Source organism: Helianthus annuus, chromosome 9 (assembly GCF_002127325.2).
Source record: "Helianthus annuus cultivar XRQ/B chromosome 9, HanXRQr2.0-SUNRISE, whole genome shotgun sequence".
NCBI lineage: Eukaryota > Viridiplantae > Streptophyta > Magnoliopsida > Asterales > Asteraceae > Helianthus > Helianthus annuus.
In genome coordinates, this window is record NC_035441.2 from 166,741,232 (window position 1) to 166,761,792 (window position 20,561).

Consider the following 20,561-nt stretch of genomic DNA (forward strand, 5'->3'; position numbering starts at 1 on the left):
AATTGCATTGCACCCTTCAGGCTTTAGATACATGGATCTTTGCAAACTTAAACAAAACTATTCACCTTGTATTCGTGGATAACTCAATCAAAAAGATTCACACTGTCTTGATTCATGGTGCCGTTGATGATTATTAGGGTTTCTGATATGAATGATAAAAGAAAGGGGAAAATAAGACCCGTGTACCTTACGGGTTCAGGTATTTAACACCTATAAGTCACACATATATACAAATAAAAATAAATAAATAAATTGCATAATCCACCAAACATTAAAAGACTAAAAGTAACAACTAAGTTTACTTTCACATAATTCAAAATGATCATAAGTCTCTAAAGATTTCCTTGTATACAACAATAGGTTATCTACTCGTGTGTTATACTGTATGAACAATTTAAGTTGGATAAGACATAAAAATATATAATAAAATAAAGAAAAAATAAACTGCATGTTACTTTTAAGAAAATAAAAGAAATAATAAAATTGAAATTTACATAAATATAAAGTAGTCTTGAGTCTATATCGAAGCCAAGCCGTATAAAAGTGAGTAGCAGGATTTGAAAAGGCAATTGATCGGTCAACTTCACTTCAACTTGCCTGACTTCTTTCGCTACCTTAAATAAAATAGAATGAGAAAAGTTGACTTTTAAGCCGTTGTTTTTTCCCACTCATTTCACAATAGTTTGCATCCGAATAAGCACCGATCTATAGAACCCTATATCGCATTCACGTATTCATATTTGTAAATCGTGTATAAGCATGACGCATGCGTGTATTACTAATTAGCGAATTTGTAAAATTAAATTGCTTTATAAAACTGAAAGCTTCCTACCTTTGGACTTGTTATGAGGCCTTGTTGAAGGTTTTGTTTCTGCAGCTGGTATTACGGATGGTAGGATAAGAAGCGAAACCACCAAACCTTGCCCTGCCAACAAACACATACTTTTAAAATTGCTTGATGTATTGAAATATTTGTTTGATAGAAATATGATGTATTGAAACGAACTGCTTGAAAATGCTTTACACTTCCATGTGTTTATAAAAAATCTAACCATTTTCTACGACAAATGGACCAATTTAGTTGCATATTTGGAAGATTATTAAGTGCAATAACGGAAAGTAAAAAAAGGGTGGTGATTTTGACCCATTTACTTATAAACGGGTCTGATAAGCAAGGTAGGCCCTAAGAACTTGTGTACCCTGTTCGAGCTTGAAAAAACGAAGTTGTGTATTGAGCTCACTAAAGGTCTAAACCTAATGTTAATAGGCTAATAACTAATCTAAACCATAAAAATAGTTTTGTAAGTGAGCCTATGTTTGTGTTTGTATGGGTATATTCATTTTGACCTCTTACCCAACTCATTCGACTCACCCACTTTGCCATTGGGACAAATATTAATAACTTAGAGAGCTGAGCAAAGCTTTTTGTAGTGCCAAGTAAGCTTTCATATGTATTGTTCCTTCAACAATACAATAGATTAGAAATATGAAAGCATTAATGTTAACATGTAATATACTTGCATTTGGTATGCATGTAACAATACTTCAGTTTTTACCAATTGACTTAATCTACTTACATTTTGCTATGTCTATATATAGTAGTTACGTTATTTTATAAGCAATTTTTTTCGTGTTTGCTTCATTTAGTGCATGCACGTATAGAGTATATAAAAATATTATAAGAAAACCATAAGTAAATAAATAAATTGAGTATTTAAATACAACATATGTTGATTTTCTCTTACCTTTTTTGAAGACTTGTTAGTGTGTCCAACATGAGCTGCGTCCCTGTCACCTCCGTCTTCCCCTGCCAACCTCAACGTTCCTCCGAAACACACATACACATACGTACATACATATGTATATATAAAGGGGCTCATCCCCGCACCCTAGCACATCCCTTTAGGCTCATTCCCCACACTTGTTGTTGTGGACGCCTACGTGGCAGATCATCCTCAAAGGACTACTTTCCTCCACACCCATTAGCCTTAGTTAGCTTTTCTAAGGAAATGTGACTTGGACGTAATAGAACTGGCTTGATTTCGGTCTAGATTAATACACTTTGGTCGTTTTTTCACGTGATACTCAATGTGACTTGGACGTTATGGCTTCATCTCATCGGGTTTGTTTCTTTTTTTACCCATTACATGACCAAGCCCATTTGCCATAGATCGGTGTCTATAGACCGCCACCATCGTGGCGCGGAACCCATAACCCCCCACTGTACGTGTATTATATACAACACGTGTACAAAGTAGACCAAAATATACACACGGTTTGATCTCGACCCGAATTACAACACAACGTTCGTAGACTGCCGCAACAAAAGAAAAAAAAGGTTGACATTTAAATGATGTGTGATGAAGAAAGAATAATTATAAATATAGATGTTTTGATATAGTTTAACTTTTTCTTTATGATAAATATAGTTTTAGCCAAAATAACTATGAAATTCCTAAAATTTATATGTTAAACAGTTTCTATGCTGCAACTGAGTTTAAGTTGATAAATATTAAACTACAGTAATAATTTAAATCTAACCTTTTCTGCTAAAAAATATATCTAACTTGTCTTTTCTAGAACAAATATGAAAGATATTTATATTATATTGTAGATAACATTTTCGTATTCGTTTTCAAACTAACTCAAAAGAAAAATTATGTACCATTTTATATCACTGTTTGCAAATTATACAATATTAATTAACATGAAATTTTGTTATCAAGGTGACAGAATCCTACCTCTTCTCAACTTACATAGGTTTTCTGTATGATAATATGCAATTGACAGTGACTTCGAATTTTGCAGTGCCTTCATTATATATTTTGTTGATTTAGTGGATTAAATTAGTTAAGCACCCCACATCCAGAACAATTTTACCACATAAATCAAATTTTGTGAATGCAGTTCTCAGATTATGTTCCGTGTAAAATTAACTGCCATAAGTTATAATAAATTCATATACTGGGGTCGTTTAAAATGCTCTACAAAACCAATCAATGATCTACAAAACCCACAAACAACTGGTAAAAAATAGCTAAAGTAAATCGAAATACCTTCTGGACCAAGAGCAGAGCGTTTAGTGGGGTCGTTTAAAATGCTCAAACCATGCTTCAAGACCGTATTGTTCCCAACGCAGATAGAAGAAACGAACGCCACTAACTTTAAAACCTTAGTAGCCGCCGGATTCATGACTACCATCACTAAACTCCACCGTCTTCCACCAAAGCGCCATTCATGGTTCTGGTAATTGACGTGTAACACCTCGAATTTTTGTGTCCAATGATGTGTTAACACGTGTCATTTGTTTACACGTGGCATCTATAATAAATAAAGGACTAATTTTGACAAAACTTGAAAGTATATAAATCCGAGGGTTATAAATGTCAACAAGGGTAAATATACTGTATAGTATCCCTAAATAATGCTTAAACCTTCAATCGAATAAATTATAGATCGTACAAAAATAAAACGCGGAAGAAAGTGAGAGATTACAAACTACAGGGGTTAACTGTGTCAACATGTTTAATAATACCTCTGAGTGACCCTTTAACGTTCCAAAGACTTTGTAACGGTATTATACCCTCACTAAAATAATATATATGAATTTCGCGAAGTTTCGATATGAAACGAGAAAGTTACGATCGAATTCGTAGAAGAAGGGTTAAAAGCGTCAACAGTGAAAGTTAAGGCTTTCCAATATAATTAATAAATAAACCGGGGACTTAATAATGCGGGTAATTAACACGAGGCCCCTATCGGTAAATAACCGAGGGCCAAACCGCAAAGTTACCCCTTCAAAACCGAAAGGTCAGGCGAATCATTACGAAAGATTTCGTTATTAATGGCCAGATTCTGTAATAATTACAAAAAGATTTAAAAATCCTGAAATCTTAACCTTAGGCGACCCGCGTGAAGTTTAAGGATTAGTTGAGGCGGGCCGCGAGCCTCTTAAATAACACGTCTGTTATATGAACTTTAGGCGACCCGCATTAGAATGCATGGGAACTCCCATGCGGGCCGCGTAAAGTGCCCAGATGCAGAAAGTTGTAGTTTTCTTGACTTTTGGAGCCTTTGAATGATCAAACACCAATGTATGAGGCATGGGCACCCTACACTTGACCCATAACTTCAGGGGACACCTACCCATCACCCTTGACCTGTTGTAGTGCTTGTAATGATCATGCTTGCTTGACATTGGCTATAAATAGCCAAGTTTGGCACATAACATTCACACCACTCAAACATACACCTCTGATCATTCTAAGGAGCTCCCAAGCATTCTCTTCTGCTCTATAATCAAGAAGCAACTTCTGTAAGTCGTTCATAACCATTTTGGTTTCACATTTCCATAGTTATAGCTCATAAACGCAACCGTCGTAACTAACGGTTGTCATTACAATAACTCGCAAATGATTCAGTCTTATGACGAATCAAAAATGGTTATGAGTTGGTATTTATGTGGGTATTAAACCTCTAAAATGGTTCCCCCTGATCACCACTCTAACTATGTCAAATGTCGAGTCAAACGTGCGGTTAAAAAGTCAACAGAAAGCTATTTTAGCGATTTATGCATAATCTGTAATGTATATGTTATGGAACCTGTTTTGACAATCATGAAACATGATAATAAGTATATAAACATGTTTGCGCTCGTTTGAATCGATCATTTACTATATTGAACCGGTTCGGAGCCGAAAGTCGCAAAAGTTTGACTTTTGCTTTGACTTCAGTTCTGACCCGTTTTAGTGAGGTATAAATATACCTTAGGACTCTCTTAGGACCAGGTCACATGTTGGTATACGCCTCTGTGGTCGGTTCATGAGTTATCCGAGTCTTTTGCGAAATTCCGTCATTCGCCTAAAAGTTGACCGTAACGGCCTTTTAAAATTAAAACGAGTATTTCGGACACGTGAACGGACCAAAACCTTGCTTATTAAATTATAAGCATGTCCCTAAAGTTTCACGTCAATCCGAGGTCTAGAATGAGAGTTATGCTAAAAGGCGCACTTATAAGAAAGTTTTGTAATTAACGGCGCAATTAGCATAACGCTCATCTAACCCAAGTTTTCGGCACCAAAACTTTTACCCACTGTGGTAAAATAATATTTTGGGAATTTTAAAGATTTTTAATAATTTTTACCTTGCTCATAACCTGCGGTTATGGCTACGGTTCGGTAAATACCGAATATGCCCTTTTTGACCAAAACGGGAGTTCTACAAGGTCTTTTGACCCGATTCCAGTTGCTACTGGTTTTAAATAATAAATAAAGTATTTTAAGCTTTATAAGCTGTTCGGGAAACTCAGATTTCCTGTAGAACTCGAAAATCCCTTTTAAAGTCTTTAAAATGACCGAAAAGCCCCTACGGGGCATAATATAAACTTAAACTCGTTACGGGCATTACGGAAGGTATCCTACTGATACCAAAATACTTTTAAGGCATATTGACTTAGGAAATAAGCGTACGACTCTTATGGTTAACCGTTTCGCCTATTTGCGCACACGGTACGGCTCATGGAACTAGTTTTCGTGCAATAGCCGATACGGGTCAAATTACATTATTTGAACCCCAAAATCCAGAGTATGAACTATAAACCCATATAAAACAAGTCACTGAACTTGTTGGGTCCAAATCATACTCCATTCTCGGTTTTCGCCTTTTCGTGCGAATTAACCATATCTATATATCGGAATCAACCGGTTTAAGCTACGGCTAATACAAGGACCGTTAGGATTCTAAGAGGTTAATTAAAACCTTCGTTCCAGATTAGGAGCCCCAGTAAAAGCTATCGGTGACTTGATCTAAATTAAGGATTAATACTTGCAAAGGTAAATACTTTTGACTTATTTCCCCTATATGGGCTTGGGTTACGGTATATTAATACCGCTTGATTGAGCATTATATACTTCCATCGCTTAGGTGGTTAATTGATTAAATATGATTGGCTCATTTAAACAGTTTTGTTGCTTATAAGCCTTTGGGGGTTTAATGACCGTTGTCCCGGATATCCTCGGCATCATTTTACGAAATGGCCACGACCATCGACATCCCGGTGTAGGCGTACACCCGGTATAAAGTGTCGACATTAAAACTAAAAGACGTAGCCGTTGGTTTTTGTACTACGGTTTTACGCAAACGTGGTGTGTCTATAAATCTTTAACCCGGCACGACCCGGGCTACTGAACGCATAAAAGAACATGTAAAACGTTCACAAGATCATTATGAATTTTCCCAAGTTATAAAAGAGTTTGTGCCTTGTGCATTCAAATCAATTTTAATAAACATTTTCAAATGTGTCAGTTGAATGTATTTACCAGTGTAAACTGACGTATTTTCCCCAAAAAGATTAAGTGTAGGTACCTAAACGTAATTGGCTGGTATTAGCTCCCTAGCGTCGGGATAAGCCTCGCAAGCTTGATTGCAGTATCTGATGGAACATTACTTTACCTTTATTTACGATCCACTGTGGATATAATCAACCCTGTAATACATTTTGATATTACAATCAGAGGTTGAAATTTATATATTTATCTTATGCTTCCGCTGTGCATTATATAATTGTGTGGTTTGACTATATTGTTGCCAACATCGTCACGGTAATCCCCCACCGGGCCCACCGGTGAGACACGTGGAAATCGGGGTGTGACAGGTTGGTATCAGAGCCAACGTTGAGTGAATTAAACACTATCCTAATGTGTTTAATCTCAATGACACAATTGCACATACTTGAGTCTAGACAATAACTTAGGACAAATTCGGATTTTTACTCCTTTTGTCTTTATTTTCGATTTGATTTTTAATAAGTTTTGGAGCTGGAAAATGCCACCTGTTATATTCCGAGGAAGAGGAAGGGGACGTAGAGGCCGAGGAGAAATCGTGACACATCACGATCAAGAAGCTGGACCATCTGGTACAAGACATCCTTCGATGACAAGGAGCGAAGAGCCACAACGACGAAGAGATCTTTACGAACCAGCGAGGCATTCCACTTCGCACAGCTCAACGCCATCCTACCGGCACTCCTTTGGGCCAGATTCAGAAAATAATCCCAACAACCCACAACCTTCCTTCATACCTCTACAACGTTCGGTTTCGCACCGGAATTATGACGACCCTACTCCGTACTACGTAGCTCAGTTTAATCCGGCTGACTACATACAGGAACCTTCAGGTTTTGTTCCACTAGGGCCACAAGACCATTTTTCTGAAGATCCCATGGAGGAAGATGAGGATCCAACTGAACCAGCTCGTGGTACGCCCACGCATCCGATAGAAGTATCTGATGGATCTTCATATCATGGTCCGCAGTATCAAGGCCCAGACAGCTTTATGGCCTTGTTTGACCGACATGAGTGGTACAACACACCATCTCATCAGACATCGCAACCGAGACATCCACAGGATCCCTCTGAGGATTCACGCTTTGAGGCAGTTACGCCACCACCTCCGCCACCGGCACAACCAGTTATACCTGATCCGCCGAGGCGTAGGAGGACAAATGCTCGTATGTCTACACGAGGAGGAGGGGGTATCCACTTCAGCACTCCTCGACATTCTAGTAGTAGCCACTATCCGCCACTACAAGAAGAAGGACCTTCAAGTCCTATGCAGGAGGCGAACTCCGCACCTACTGCACGAAATTCGCCACCATTTGGGTATGACCAACCCATACCTGCTTATACGGGTCCAACGGCTTACAACCCGTTTGAACCATCACAAGCACAATACAACTACGGCTATGAGCGCGACCCATATGTGGTGTCGGCTAGATATAATGCGCGCTACCCTGACGGAGCACATGGAAACATGGGACCACCGGACTACTCAGCTCATGGGTATCCAATACCTCCCAGACCTCCAGTTCCGCATCAAGCGCAACAACCACGTTTCTCTCCTCCTGAACAGGAAGAAATACTCCATCGACTAGATCGTGTGGAGAGAGAGTTCGAGGAAGAGAAGAAAAGCCACCGAGGATTTCTCAAGGGCTTGGCGAACCTACTAAAGGGCAAAAAGAAGAAACGTGACCAATAGCTCTTAATAGTAGTACTACTGTAATTTCTACTTTGAAACAAGTCCCTGCGTGGACAACTTATCGTATTTCAGTCCCTACGTGGACTTATCTTTAGTCCTTGCATGGACACCTATCCTGTATTAGTCCCTGCGTGGACTTGTCACTTATTTTAAAACCTCTATGGAGGTATGTATTATCTGAAAGACCCGTTTAGGGCAATATGTAATCGTATTTGAGATTTATGGAATGTATGTTATGAATTTTGTTTTAATATGTATAAAAATAAATCAAAACCATTCCTTTTATATTGATCTGCCTAAATAAAGAATCTTAAAAGGTGAAACCTAGCTTGGGGTCTTTTAAGATCTAGTCAAGATGGTACGACCTAACTGAAAAGATTCTGATTCCCTGTTAACCTCTGTACGCATGTTAACATTCATGGCAGACGTGATTCGTTATAATCACGCACGTCATTCCTATACAATAATCCTTTAAGGATTTCAAAAACCCAACTAACTGATATATAAATCGTGGGTTAAATCACCAATGAAGGTGATCAGTATTATAAAGACATCCATTAGTGATGCAGTGCCTACGGGCCAGAACTATTAAAACATCCATTAGTGATGTAGTGCCTACGGGCCAGTATTATAAAGACATCCATTAGTGATGCATTGCCTACAGGCCAACATATTAAAAACATCCATTAGTGATGTAGTGCCTACAGGCCAGTATTATAAAGACATCCATTAGTGATGCATTGCCTACGGGCCAACATATTAAAACATCCATTAGTGATGCAGTGCCTACGGGCCAGAATTATTAAAACATCCGTTAGTGATGTAGTGCCTACGGGCCAGTATTATAAAGACATCCATTAGTGATGCGTTGCCTACGGGCCAATATTATTAAAAACATCCATTAGAGATGTAGTGCCTACGGGCCAACCATATTAAAAAACATCCATTTGAGATGTAGTGCCTACGGGCTAATCATATTGAAACATCCATTAGAGGTGTAGTGCCTATGGGCCATAATAATTGTCTTATAAAGACAAAAGGCAGTGGTAGTCTATGACTCTCTGTCAGAAAGAGATAAAAAGAACTACGGTTCAATTCTCTATGCCTTTGATTCTATGAAATTTCGGCTGATATTATAAAACATCATCGTGATTAGGCTTTATGCCGCCAATACTATTTATATAGTTAAAATAGGATATATTCAGATCCTAATATTTAATGAAATAAAAAGTTAACCAAATATGGTCTCTGCACCATGGTTGACAAATTGTCATAAAAGACAATCATATAATAATCTCCTAAATTAAAATTTTGTTATCTTCTGTAACAGATTCAAGTTACAATGGCGGATCCCAATGGAGAGAACAGCCACACAAACGAAGATGACTATGACAATGCGTCAGTACATTTGACAGGCGCACAGCTAAAGGCTCTGATCAACAATGCTGTCCAGGCAGCTATTGATCGTCAAAATACGGAGTCTCAAGGCAGAACTGTGTCAAAACCACCCTCTAAACCAAAGACACACTCCAAACCACCCTCTGAACCCAAGAAAGATGACGACAAGCACTCGTCTACTGAGCACAGCGTTCATCGCGATAGAGAATATACCGATGCGTCCAGTGCTAAAGGTTGCACCTACAAATACTTTGTATCATGTAAGCCCCGTGAATTTACAGGGGAGAAAGGTGCGGTTGATTGTATCACCTGGCTGGACGAGATGGACACGATTGTGGACATCAGCGGGTGCGCTGAGAGGGACGTGGTTAAGTTTGTGTCCCAGTCATTCAAGGGCGAGGCCCTGGCATGGTGGAGAGCTCTGGTGCAGGCTTCAGGTAAGTCTGCCTTGTACAAAATGTCATGGGGGGAGTTTATTACCCTCATAAAAGAAAACTACTGCCCTCAGCACGAGGTTGAGAAGATTGAGGCTGATTTTGTCTCACTAGTGATGACAAACCTGGATTGTCAAGCATATCTGACAAGCTTTAACACTATGTCACGCCTGGTGCCATATCTTGTGACACCAGAACCTAGAAGGATTGCCCGTTTCATTGGGGGCTTAGAGCCGGCGATCAAGGCCAGCGTAAAGGCCTCTAGGCCGACGACCTTCAGGTCAGTTACTGACCTCTCCTTGTCTCTTACACTTGATGCTGTCCGTCTGAGGGCACAAAGGAGCAAGGAGGCTGAAAAGCGAAAACGTGAGGATGATACCTCACGAAAGTCTGGGAAAAAGCACCGTGGAAACGGTGAAGGAAAGAGAGGGTCGGAGGCAAAGAAGGAGGGGCAAGCTGATGGAAGACCTCACTGCAAGGTCTGCAAGAAACCTCACTCCGGGAAGTGTAGGTTTGCGTCTGGTTCACAGTCGCAACAAAGGACTCCACCCTGTGGGCTATGCAAGTCCAAGGATCATAAGACAGTGGAGTGCAAAAAGATAAAGGATGCAACCTGCTTTAATTGTAATGAAAAGGGGCACATAAAGAGTAATTGCCCGAAGTATGCCAAGAAGGCGGAAGAAACTAAGAAGACAAATGCGAGAGTTTTTCGCTTGGATGCAAAGGAAGCGGTCAAGGACGACAATGTGCTTACAGGTACTTTTCTCGTAAATAATATATTTGCAAGAGTACTGTTCGATTCTGGCGGTGACAAGTCCTTTGTAGACCAGAAATTTTGCCAACTACTAAATATGCCAATCAAAACCCTAGACATGAAATACGAAGTAGAGTTAGCAGACGGAACGATAGAAACCGTCTCTACTATTCTAGAAGGATGTGAAATATCCATTAGGAACCATTCTTTTCCTTTATCTCTACTTCCTTTCAAACTTGCGGGTTTTGACATCGTGCTAGGCATGGACTGGTTATCCCATAACCAGGCCCAAATCATTTGCGGCAAGCGGCAAATAGTTTTAAAGACTCCGAGTGGTGAATCTCATACCATTCGAGGGGATACGCATTACGGATTGCCCGAAGACGTATCTATGCTGAAAGCTTCAAGGTGTTTGAACAGAGGCTGTGTAATTTACATGGCTCAAGTGATAATTGAAGAACCAAAGCCGAAGATCGAGAATCTTCCTGTCATTTCTGAATACCCCGAGGTTTTTCCCGAAGAACTACCTGGTTTGCCACCAGATAGACAAGTGGAGTTCAGAATTGACATCATTCCTGGAGCAGCACCGATAGCCAGAGCACCTTACAGATTAGCTCCAACGGAAATGAAAGAACTGAGGACCCAGTTGGATGAACTGCTGGCGAAAGGTTTTATCAAACCTAGTTCATCTCCCTGGGGAGCTCCTGTCCTATTTGTAAAGAAGAAGGACGGATCGATGCGGTTATGCATCGACTATAGGGAACTGAATAAAGTTACCATAAAGAATAGATATCCTTTACCAAGGATCGATGATCTATTCGATCAGCTGCAAGGAGCAAGCTACTTCTCCAAGATCGACTTAAGGTCGGGTTATCATCAACTAAGGGTCAGAGATGAAGATGTACACAAGACTGCATTTAGGACTCGCTATGGTCATTACGAGTTCCTAGTGATGCCTTTTGGGCTCACAAATGCACCGGCTGCGTTCATGGATCTCATGAATCGCGTTTGCAAGCCATATTTAGATAAATTCGTCATAGTCTTCATAGACGATATCCTGATCTATTCTAAAAGCCAAGATGACCACGAGAAGCATCTCCGTTGCATTCTCGAATTACTACAGCGTGAGAAACTCTACGCCAAATTCTCGAAGTGTGAATTCTGGCTACGAGAAGTTCAGTTTTTAGGACACGTTGTGAGTGAGCGTGGTATCCAAGTGGATCCCGCTAAGGTGGAGGCAGTCATGAACTGGCAAGAGCCAAAGACGCCTACCGAAATCCGTAGTTTCCTGGGATTAGCAGGATATTACCGGAGATTTATTGAGAATTTTTCAAGGATTGCTGCGCCCTTGACTTCCTTGACCAAGAAGAAAGAAAAGTACATTTGGGGCCCGAAGCAGCAAGAGTCCTTTGAAATACTGAAGCAGAAGCTAAGCAACGCACCTGTGTTGACATTACCTGAAGGTACGGATGAATTCGTAGTTTACTGCGATGCATCACACACGGGCATGGGGTGTGTTCTTATGCAGAAGGGCAAGGTGATTGCCTATGCTTCAAGACAATTAAAGGTGCATGAAAAGAATTACACCACCCATGATTTGGAGTTGGGTGCCGTTGTATTTGCACTGAAGTTATGGAGACACTACCTTTATGGTATTAAATTTGTGATTTATTCTGATCACAAAAGCCTCCAGCACCTGTTCAACCAGAAAGAGTTGAACATGAGACAGCGCCGTTGGATGGAAACCCTGAATGATTATGACTGTGAAATCAGGTACCATCCCGGCAAGGCGAATGTAGTCGCCGATGCATTGAGCAGGAAAGAAAGGATAAAACCCATTCGAATCAATGCCAAGAGCATTGAAGTTAAAAATAATTTGATGGAAAAGATATTAGCTGCGCAGCGTGAGGCTGTGTTGGAAGCTAATTATCCTAATGAAAAGCTGGGAGTAACTGAGGAGCAGTTGACTCCTAGCAAGGATGGAATTCTTAGGCTGAATGGACGTATATGGGTTCCGATTTATGGGGGACTACGAGATGTTGTTCTCCAGGAAGCCCATAGTTCCAAATACTCAGTCCATCCTGGTGCTGATAAGATGTACCAAGACTTAAAGGCAAATTATTGGTGGATAGGCTTGAAAAAGTCTGTAGCCGCCCATGTAGCAAAGTGCTTGACTTGTGCTCAAGTTAAAGCCGAGCACCAAAAGCCGTCTGGCTTGCTACAACAGCCTGAACTTCCCGAGTGGAAGTGGGAATGCGTAACTATGGACTTCATAACCAAGTTACCCAAGACCAGGAAAGGAAACGATACAATATGGGTCATAGTCGATAGGCTGACTAAATCAGCTCATTTTCTACCCATCAAGGAGACGTATAGCTCCGATATGTTAGCCCAACTATATGTTGATAAGATTGTAGCCTTACACGGCATACCTGTGTCTATTATCTCCGACAGGGATACTAGATACACATCTCACTTCTGGAAAAGTTTCCAGCAATCTTTGGGCACGCGTTTAAACTTTAGTACGGCTTACCATCCACAGACGGACGGTCAAAGTGAGCATACTATCCAAACGCTGGAAGACATGCTACGTGCATGTGCAATCGATTTAGGTGGTAACTGGGATAAAAACCTACCCCTAATCGAATTCTCCTACAATAATAGCTACCACACCAGCATAAAGGCTGCGCCTTTTGAGGCATTATATGGTAGGAAATGTAGATCGCCTGTTTGTTGGGCGGAAGTAGGAGAGGTCCAATTATCGGGACCAGAGATTGTTTTCCAGACAACGGACAAGATTGTCCAGATCCGGGAACGTCTCAAGGCTGCCCGCGATAGGCAGAAGAGCTACGCTGATCCAAAGCGTAAGGATTTTCACTTCGAAGTAGGTGAAAAGGTATTACTTAAGGTGTCACCCTGGAAGGGGGTGATGCGTTTCGGCAAGAAGGGCAAGCTGAGTCCGAGATACATAGGACCTTTTGAGGTCATTGAACGAGTCGGATCAGTTGCCTATAAACTAAACTTGCCTGAAGAGCTCAATGGAATTCACAATGTGTTCCACATCTGCAATCTCAAAAAGTGCTTCGCCGACGAGTCGTTGGTGATTCCACACACAGATGTGCATATAGATGAGAGCTTAAAGTTTATAGAAAAACCTTTGTCGATTGAAGATCGACAGGTAAAGAAGCTTCGCAGAAAGCACGTACCGATTGTAAAAGTCAAATGGGATGCTCGTAGAGGTCCTGAATATACGTGGGAAGTCGAAGCTACAATGAAAGAAAAATACCCCTATTTATTTGAGTAAATCTCGGGTCGAGATTTATTTTAAGAGGGTGAGGATGTAACACCTCGAATTTTTGTGTCCAATGATGTGTTAACACGTGTCATTTGTTTACACGTGGCATCTATAATAAATAAAGGACTAATTTTGACAAAACTTGAAAGTATATAAATCCGAGGGTTATAAATGTCAACAAGGGTAAATATACTGTATAGTATCCCTAAATAATGCTTAAACCTTCAATCGAATAAATTATAGATCGTACAAAAATAAAACGCGGAAGAAAGTGAGAGATTACAAACTACAGGGGTTAACTGTGTCAACATGTTTAATAATACCTCTGAGTGACCCTTTAACGTTCCAAAGACTTTGTAACGGTATTATACCCTCACTAAAATAATATATATGAATTTCGCGAAGTTTCGATATGAAACGAGAAAGTTACGATCGAATTCGTAGAAGAAGGGTTAAAAGCGTCAACAGTGAAAGTTAAGGCTTTCCAATATAATTAATAAATAAACCGGGGACTTAATAATGCGGGTAATTAACACGAGGCCCCTATCGGTAAATAACCGAGGGCCAAACCGCAAAGTTACCCCTTCAAAACCGAAAGGTCAGGCGAATCATTACGAAAGATTTCATTATTAATGGCCAGATTCTGTAATAATTACAAAAAGATTTAAAAATCCTGAAATCTTAACCTTAGGCGACCCGCGTGAAGTTTAAGGATTAGTTGAGGTGGGCCGCGAGCCTCTTAAATAACACGTCTGTTATATGAACTTTAGGCGACCCGCATTAGAATGCATGGGAACTCCCATGCGGGCCGCGTAAAGTGCCCAGATGTAGAAAGTTGTAGTTTTCTTGACTTTTGGAGCCTTTGAATGATCAAACACCAATGTATGAGGCATGGGCACCCTACACTTGACCCATAACTTCAGGGGACACCTACCCATCACCCTTGACCTGTTGTAGTGCTTGTAATGATCATGCTTGCTTGACATTGGCTATAAATAGCCAAGTTTGGCACATAACATTCACACCACTCAAACATACACCTCTGATCATTCTAAGGAGCTCCCAAGCATTCTCTTCTGCTCTATAATCAAGAAGCAACTTCTGTAAGTCGTTCATAACCATTTTGGTTTCACATTTCCATAGTTATAGCTCATAAACGCAACCGTCGTAACTAACGGTTGTCATTACAATAACTCGCAAATGATTCAGTCTTATGACGAATCAAAAATGGTTATGAGTTGGTATTTATGTGGGTATTAAACCTCTAAAATGGTTCCCCCTGATCACCACTCTAACTATGTCAAATGTCGAGTCAAACGTGCGGTTAAAAAGTCAACAGAAAGCTATTTTAGCGATTTATGCATAATCTGTAATGTATATGTTATGGAACCTGTTTTGATAATCATGAAACATGATAATAAGTATATAAACATGTTTGCGCTCGTTTGAATCGATCATTTACTATATTGAACCGGTTCGGAGCCGAAAGTCGCAAAAGTTTGACTTTTGCTTTGACTTCAGTTCTGACCCGTTTTAGTGAGGTATAAATATACCTTAGGACTCTCTTAGGACCAGGTCACATGTTGGTATACGCCTCTGTGGTCGGTTCATGAGTTATCCGAGTCTTTTGCGAAATTCCGTCATTCGCCTAAAAGTTGACCGTAACGGCCTTTTAAAATTAAAACGAGTATTGCGGACACGTGAACGGACCAAAACCTTGCTTATTAAATTATAAGCATGTCCCTAAAGTTTCACGTCAATCCGAGGTCTAGAATGAGAGTTATGCTAAAAGGCGCACTTATAAGAAAGTTTTGTAATTAACGGCGCAATTAGCATAACGCTCATCTAACCCAAGTTTTCGGCACCAAAACTTTTACCCACTGTGGTAAAATAATATTTTGGGAATTTTAAAGATTTTTAATAATTTTTACCTTGCTCATAACCTGCGGTTATGGCTACGGTTCGGTAAATACCGAATATGCCCTTTTTGACCAAAACGGGAGTTCTACAAGGTCTTTTGACCCGATTCCAGTTGCTACTGGTTTTAAATAATAAATAAAGTATTTTAAGCTTTATAAGCTGTTCGGGAAACTCAGATTTCCTGTAGAACTCGAAAATCCCTTTTAAAGTCTTTAAAATGACCGAAAAGCCCCTACGGGGCATAATATAAACTTAAACTCGTTACGGGCATTACGGAAGGTATCCTACTGATACCAAAATACTTTTAAGGCATATTGACTTAGGAAATAAGCGTACGACTCTTATGGTTAACCGTTTCGCCTATTTGCGCACACGGTACGGCTCATGGAACTAGTTTTCGTGCAATAGCCGATACGGGTCAAATTACATTATTTGAACCCCAAAATCCAGAGTATGAACTATAAACCCATATAAAACAAGTCACTGAACTTGTTGGGTCCAAATCATACTCCATTCTCGGTTTTCGCCTTTTCGTGCGAATTAACCATATCTATATATCGGAATCAACCGGTTTAAGCTACGGCTAATACAAGGACCGTTAGGATTCTAAGAGGTTAATTAAAACCTTCGTTCCAGATTAGGAGCCCCAGTAAAAGCTATCGGTGACTTGATCTAAATTAAGGATTAATACTTGCAAAGGTAAATACTTTTGACTTATTTCCCCTATATGGGCTTGGGTTACGGTATATTAATACCGCTTGATTGAGCATTATATACTTCCATCGCTTAGGTGGTTAATTGATTAAATATGATTGGCTCATTTAAACAGTTTTGTTGCTTATAAGCCTTTGGGGGGTTTAATGACCGTTGTCCCGGATATCCTCGGCATCATTTTACGAAATGGCCACGACCATCGACATCCCGGTGTAGGCGTACACCCGGTATAAAGTGTCGACATTAAAACTAAAAGACGTAGCCGTTGGTTTTTGTACTACGGTTTTACGCAAACGTGGTGTGTCTATAAATCTTTAACCCGGCACGACCCGGGCTACTGAACGCATAAAAGAACATGTAAAACGTTCACAAGATCATTATGAATTTTCCCAAGTTATAAAAGAGTTTGTGCCTTGTGCATTCAAATCAATTTTAATAAACATTTTCAAATGTGTCAGTTGAATGTATTTACCAGTGTAAACTGACGTATTTTCCCCAAAAAGATTAAGTGCAGGTACCTAAACGTAATTGGCTGGTATTAGCTCCCTAGCGTCGGGATAAGCCTCGCAAGCTTGATTGCAGTATCTGATGGAACATTACTTTACCTTTATTTACGATCCACTGTGGATATAATCAACCCTGTAATACATTTTGATATTACAATCAGAGGTTGAAATTTATATATTTATCTTATGCTTCCGCTGTGCATTATATAATTGTGTGGTTTGACTATATTGTTGCCAACATCGTCACGGTAATCCCCCACCGGGCCCACCGGTGAGACACGTGGAAATCGGGGTGTGACATGACGCCCAAGCCAATCAACATCACCACTGCTATGGTTCTGCATGATGAAAACGATTAACGCGAATGAGACGACAGAGAGGAACCAAATCAAGAGCCTGTTGAGGAGCTAAAAGAGTACATACCTAATGAAATCGACGATGACAGCTCAGAACCAACTTCCAGCGATGATGACGATCGCCAGATTCAATAAACCTTGAGATAGAACTGTAATAAAGGTTAAAGAACTTAAAAAAATAGTTTTAAGATATAGTGAATGTTTGAAACCGAACCTGTTCCAATATTGCTGAAATCAACCATAGCAACCACCGTAATTGTGTTAGCGTCGGATCCCTAACTGCAACAAAAAGGTTTTCTAAGCTGGTCTCGGAGACAGAGATAAGTTCTTTATCATCTTCCTCCATAAGCCTAATGGCAAAGAACAGAAATCAAACACGTTGCCTTACCTTGACTAACCTAATCATTGGTAAATAAATCTCAAATTGAATTGAAGAAGGTATCCGATTTAGAAAATAAGATTCTTCGATAAAAAACGATGAGGGTTATAGTTCATTACATAGGCAGAGTAAACCTGGAGATGTTTTTTGGGAAACAATCGCCTATCCACCTTTGTGTATAACACCTTCTACCTTCCAGTAGCAATAAAATAAGTTTTCTCTGAAGGCAACAGTAAAAAATAATATATATATTGTAAGTGGAAAAAGGAAACCCAATCGTTAAAACACATAGCAAGGAAAAAAAGCCACATTAAATTTCCATAAAACATGCAACTATACGCGATCAAACAATCAACACTACTGAAACAAATATCAAAATAAGCATCATCAAAAAATTAATTACCATACAACAGTTCCATGTCCACTCGGTTCCCCATAACTCGAAACCGCAGCCTGATCACAGTTCCGATATCGGCCTATTTCACAAAGGGCAATTTAGGGTTTTGCGAAGGGAAGAAGATCTTGCTTACAGCCTGGCCAAAACCATGTTTCTGAATTCTGAATCAAAACCTGCCATTATTTGAACATTTTTTGTAGGATCTGAAGCACCAAAACATGATTCCAAGAGTCGACGTTCCTGGATCTGTCTCTCTCTATTCCTCCATCTTCCCATCTCTTTCTTATTCTACCTTTCATCAAGGTTTCTGCAAGTTCAATTATATCAATAAAAAATCCATTAAAACTCTTAAATCTTGAAACTCGTAAATTAATAATTGACAAATATACCCACGACTTAAAACCCTGAAATTCTTCATCATGTTCTATTATAACTTATCATCTTTATGAACAAAAATAAACAATAATATTAACAAATCAATGTAGCCAATACCACATGATCCAATCGGCTTGAATCGCCATCGGCTTCATCTTCTTGTATCGTTCTTCAATAATTAAACGATCATACAACCATGTATAAGAACCCTAATATGAATAATACAAAATAGAACTCTAAATCTGAAAAATAAAAATTTAATAGAGTAGAACCCTAATCTGAAGAATACCTCACTTGCATATCCTCAGTAGAGATTTTCGAAACCTCAATCTGAAAAATAGACAATACTTAGCAATGAGGAAACATAGGGTGAACAAAATCAATCTGAAAAATAGACAATAAAAAAATTAACATCAATCGAACATTTATGCCAGAATCGAAGTTGTTATTACCTGTGTTGAAGTTGTTATTACAAGAACTGAAGTTGTTAGACAAGAATCAGAAAGAAAATTGATACTTTAGGGTTTGAAATAGGAGATGATGTCGAGCAGTGGCGTCAATTGTTGGAGGAGGAAATTAGGGTTAGGATTGGCAAAGGAAAAGAGAATATATATGCGGGTGACTCAAATCCAGATTCTGACCCGAAAAAGAAATGGATCCCGCTTCCATTTTATTAAAATCGTGAATGGTGATTGCATTTGAGAATTCCCTCCTAAACTCAAAAAATGAGGTTGCCACATCAGCAAAATTGTCCCAAATCTAATGCCACATAGCCCAAATCACATCTCATTTATATATATATATAGATTCGCATGTGAAAAAAATACATTGATTGCATAACTTTGATTCTAATTACATAACATACAATCGGAAATCTTTTACGACGAGGAGAAATACACAGACAACCAAAGACTAAAAATATTTGCCTCAAATTTTGAAGACATATTAATGAGATATGAGGTAAAAAAAACTTGATTCGGTTGACCTGGTGTTTATTCCGATATTTCAAGGTGACCACTTCTATGTCTTGTGCTTCAACTTGAAATCTGGCAAAACTGAGGTGATTGACAATTCAGCAGCTAAACAAGAGTTTAAGGAAAGATACAAGGGGCTTCCTGACACACTGATAATAGAAAAACTTATTCATATATATGTTATGTTTTATGTAAAAAGCTACTAACACAATGTTACTATGTTACAGAGAAGGGTATTGGTTTTATACCTAGAAAAGGCTTTAAAACCAACACCGGCTATAAAAGAACTTGCAAGCTCAGTTATAGAAAGAAAAGAAATGGATTGGAGGACAAAGAATAACGGCGTAGACTGTGGAGTGTTTATGATGCGTCACATGAAAACATACAAAGGAGACCAAAAACCATGGATGACTGGATTTGTGAAAGAAGATGAAGTAAACAACAGACATAATTCACAACTACATCTCCTAAGGCACATATATATCAGTAAAATCATTCTATCCGAACACAATATGCATCGTCAAGAAATAATTAAAAAGGCAAATGCTTTCGATAAAAGGCCAGACAAAGAGAGGTATATGAAAGATTTGGATAAGATAATCCCAGATAGGATGAGTAGATATTTTGGAAAGCTACAGTAAACTTGATTGATGATGGATTTATGTAAAATATTTAAACTTGTTAGTGTTTTTAATTTCGCATTTGTGTTTTTTATTTCGCATCTATTATGTTTAAAATCCCAAGCTTGACATTGAATTATTAAAATCTGCGAAAATACAAGTCAATTACATAACAAAACATGCAAATATATTGAAACATGGACCAAATAAACAAAAGTTCATTCTTCAAAAGATGAAAGAAACTCCATTTTCATCTTCATCGAGCATCTTAAGACAGTCATCAGCCAACTCTTTCAACTGTTTCTCATCCCTCTCACCCAAATCCACCATAAACATAACAACAATTTCTTTAAGACTACTCACTTGCCTCTGAGATAGCAAGTTCAGAATTTCTTGTCTTCTCTT

General features: G+C 39.1%; 2 long non-coding RNA genes across 4 annotated transcripts; both read right to left on the reverse strand.

Annotated features, from left to right (window-relative positions):
* Positions 1-286: 286 nt before the first annotated feature.
* LOC110874903 lies at positions 287-3,250 on the reverse strand. 2 transcript variants are annotated; one of them, XR_004867760.1, is made up of 4 exons: positions 3,057-3,250; positions 1,746-2,314; positions 833-925; positions 287-614 (listed from the first exon to the last, which is right to left on the reverse strand). It is a non-coding gene; the product is annotated as an uncharacterized LOC110874903 (long non-coding RNA). The 2 variants fall into 2 exon arrangements; XR_002556319.2 differs by lacking the exon at positions 287-614 and adding an exon at positions 665-715.
* Positions 3,251-17,355: 14,105 nt separating this feature from the next.
* Positions 17,356-19,143, reverse strand: LOC110874904. Of its 2 annotated transcripts, none has more exons than XR_004867761.1 (7): positions 19,015-19,143; positions 18,680-18,892; positions 18,194-18,494; positions 17,925-18,010; positions 17,626-17,761; positions 17,479-17,548; positions 17,356-17,393 (listed from the first exon to the last, which is right to left on the reverse strand). It is a non-coding gene; the product is annotated as an uncharacterized LOC110874904 (long non-coding RNA). The 2 variants fall into 2 exon arrangements; XR_004867762.1 differs by having other exon boundaries at positions 17,479-17,560.
* Between the last annotated feature and the right edge of the window lie 1,418 nt (positions 19,144-20,561).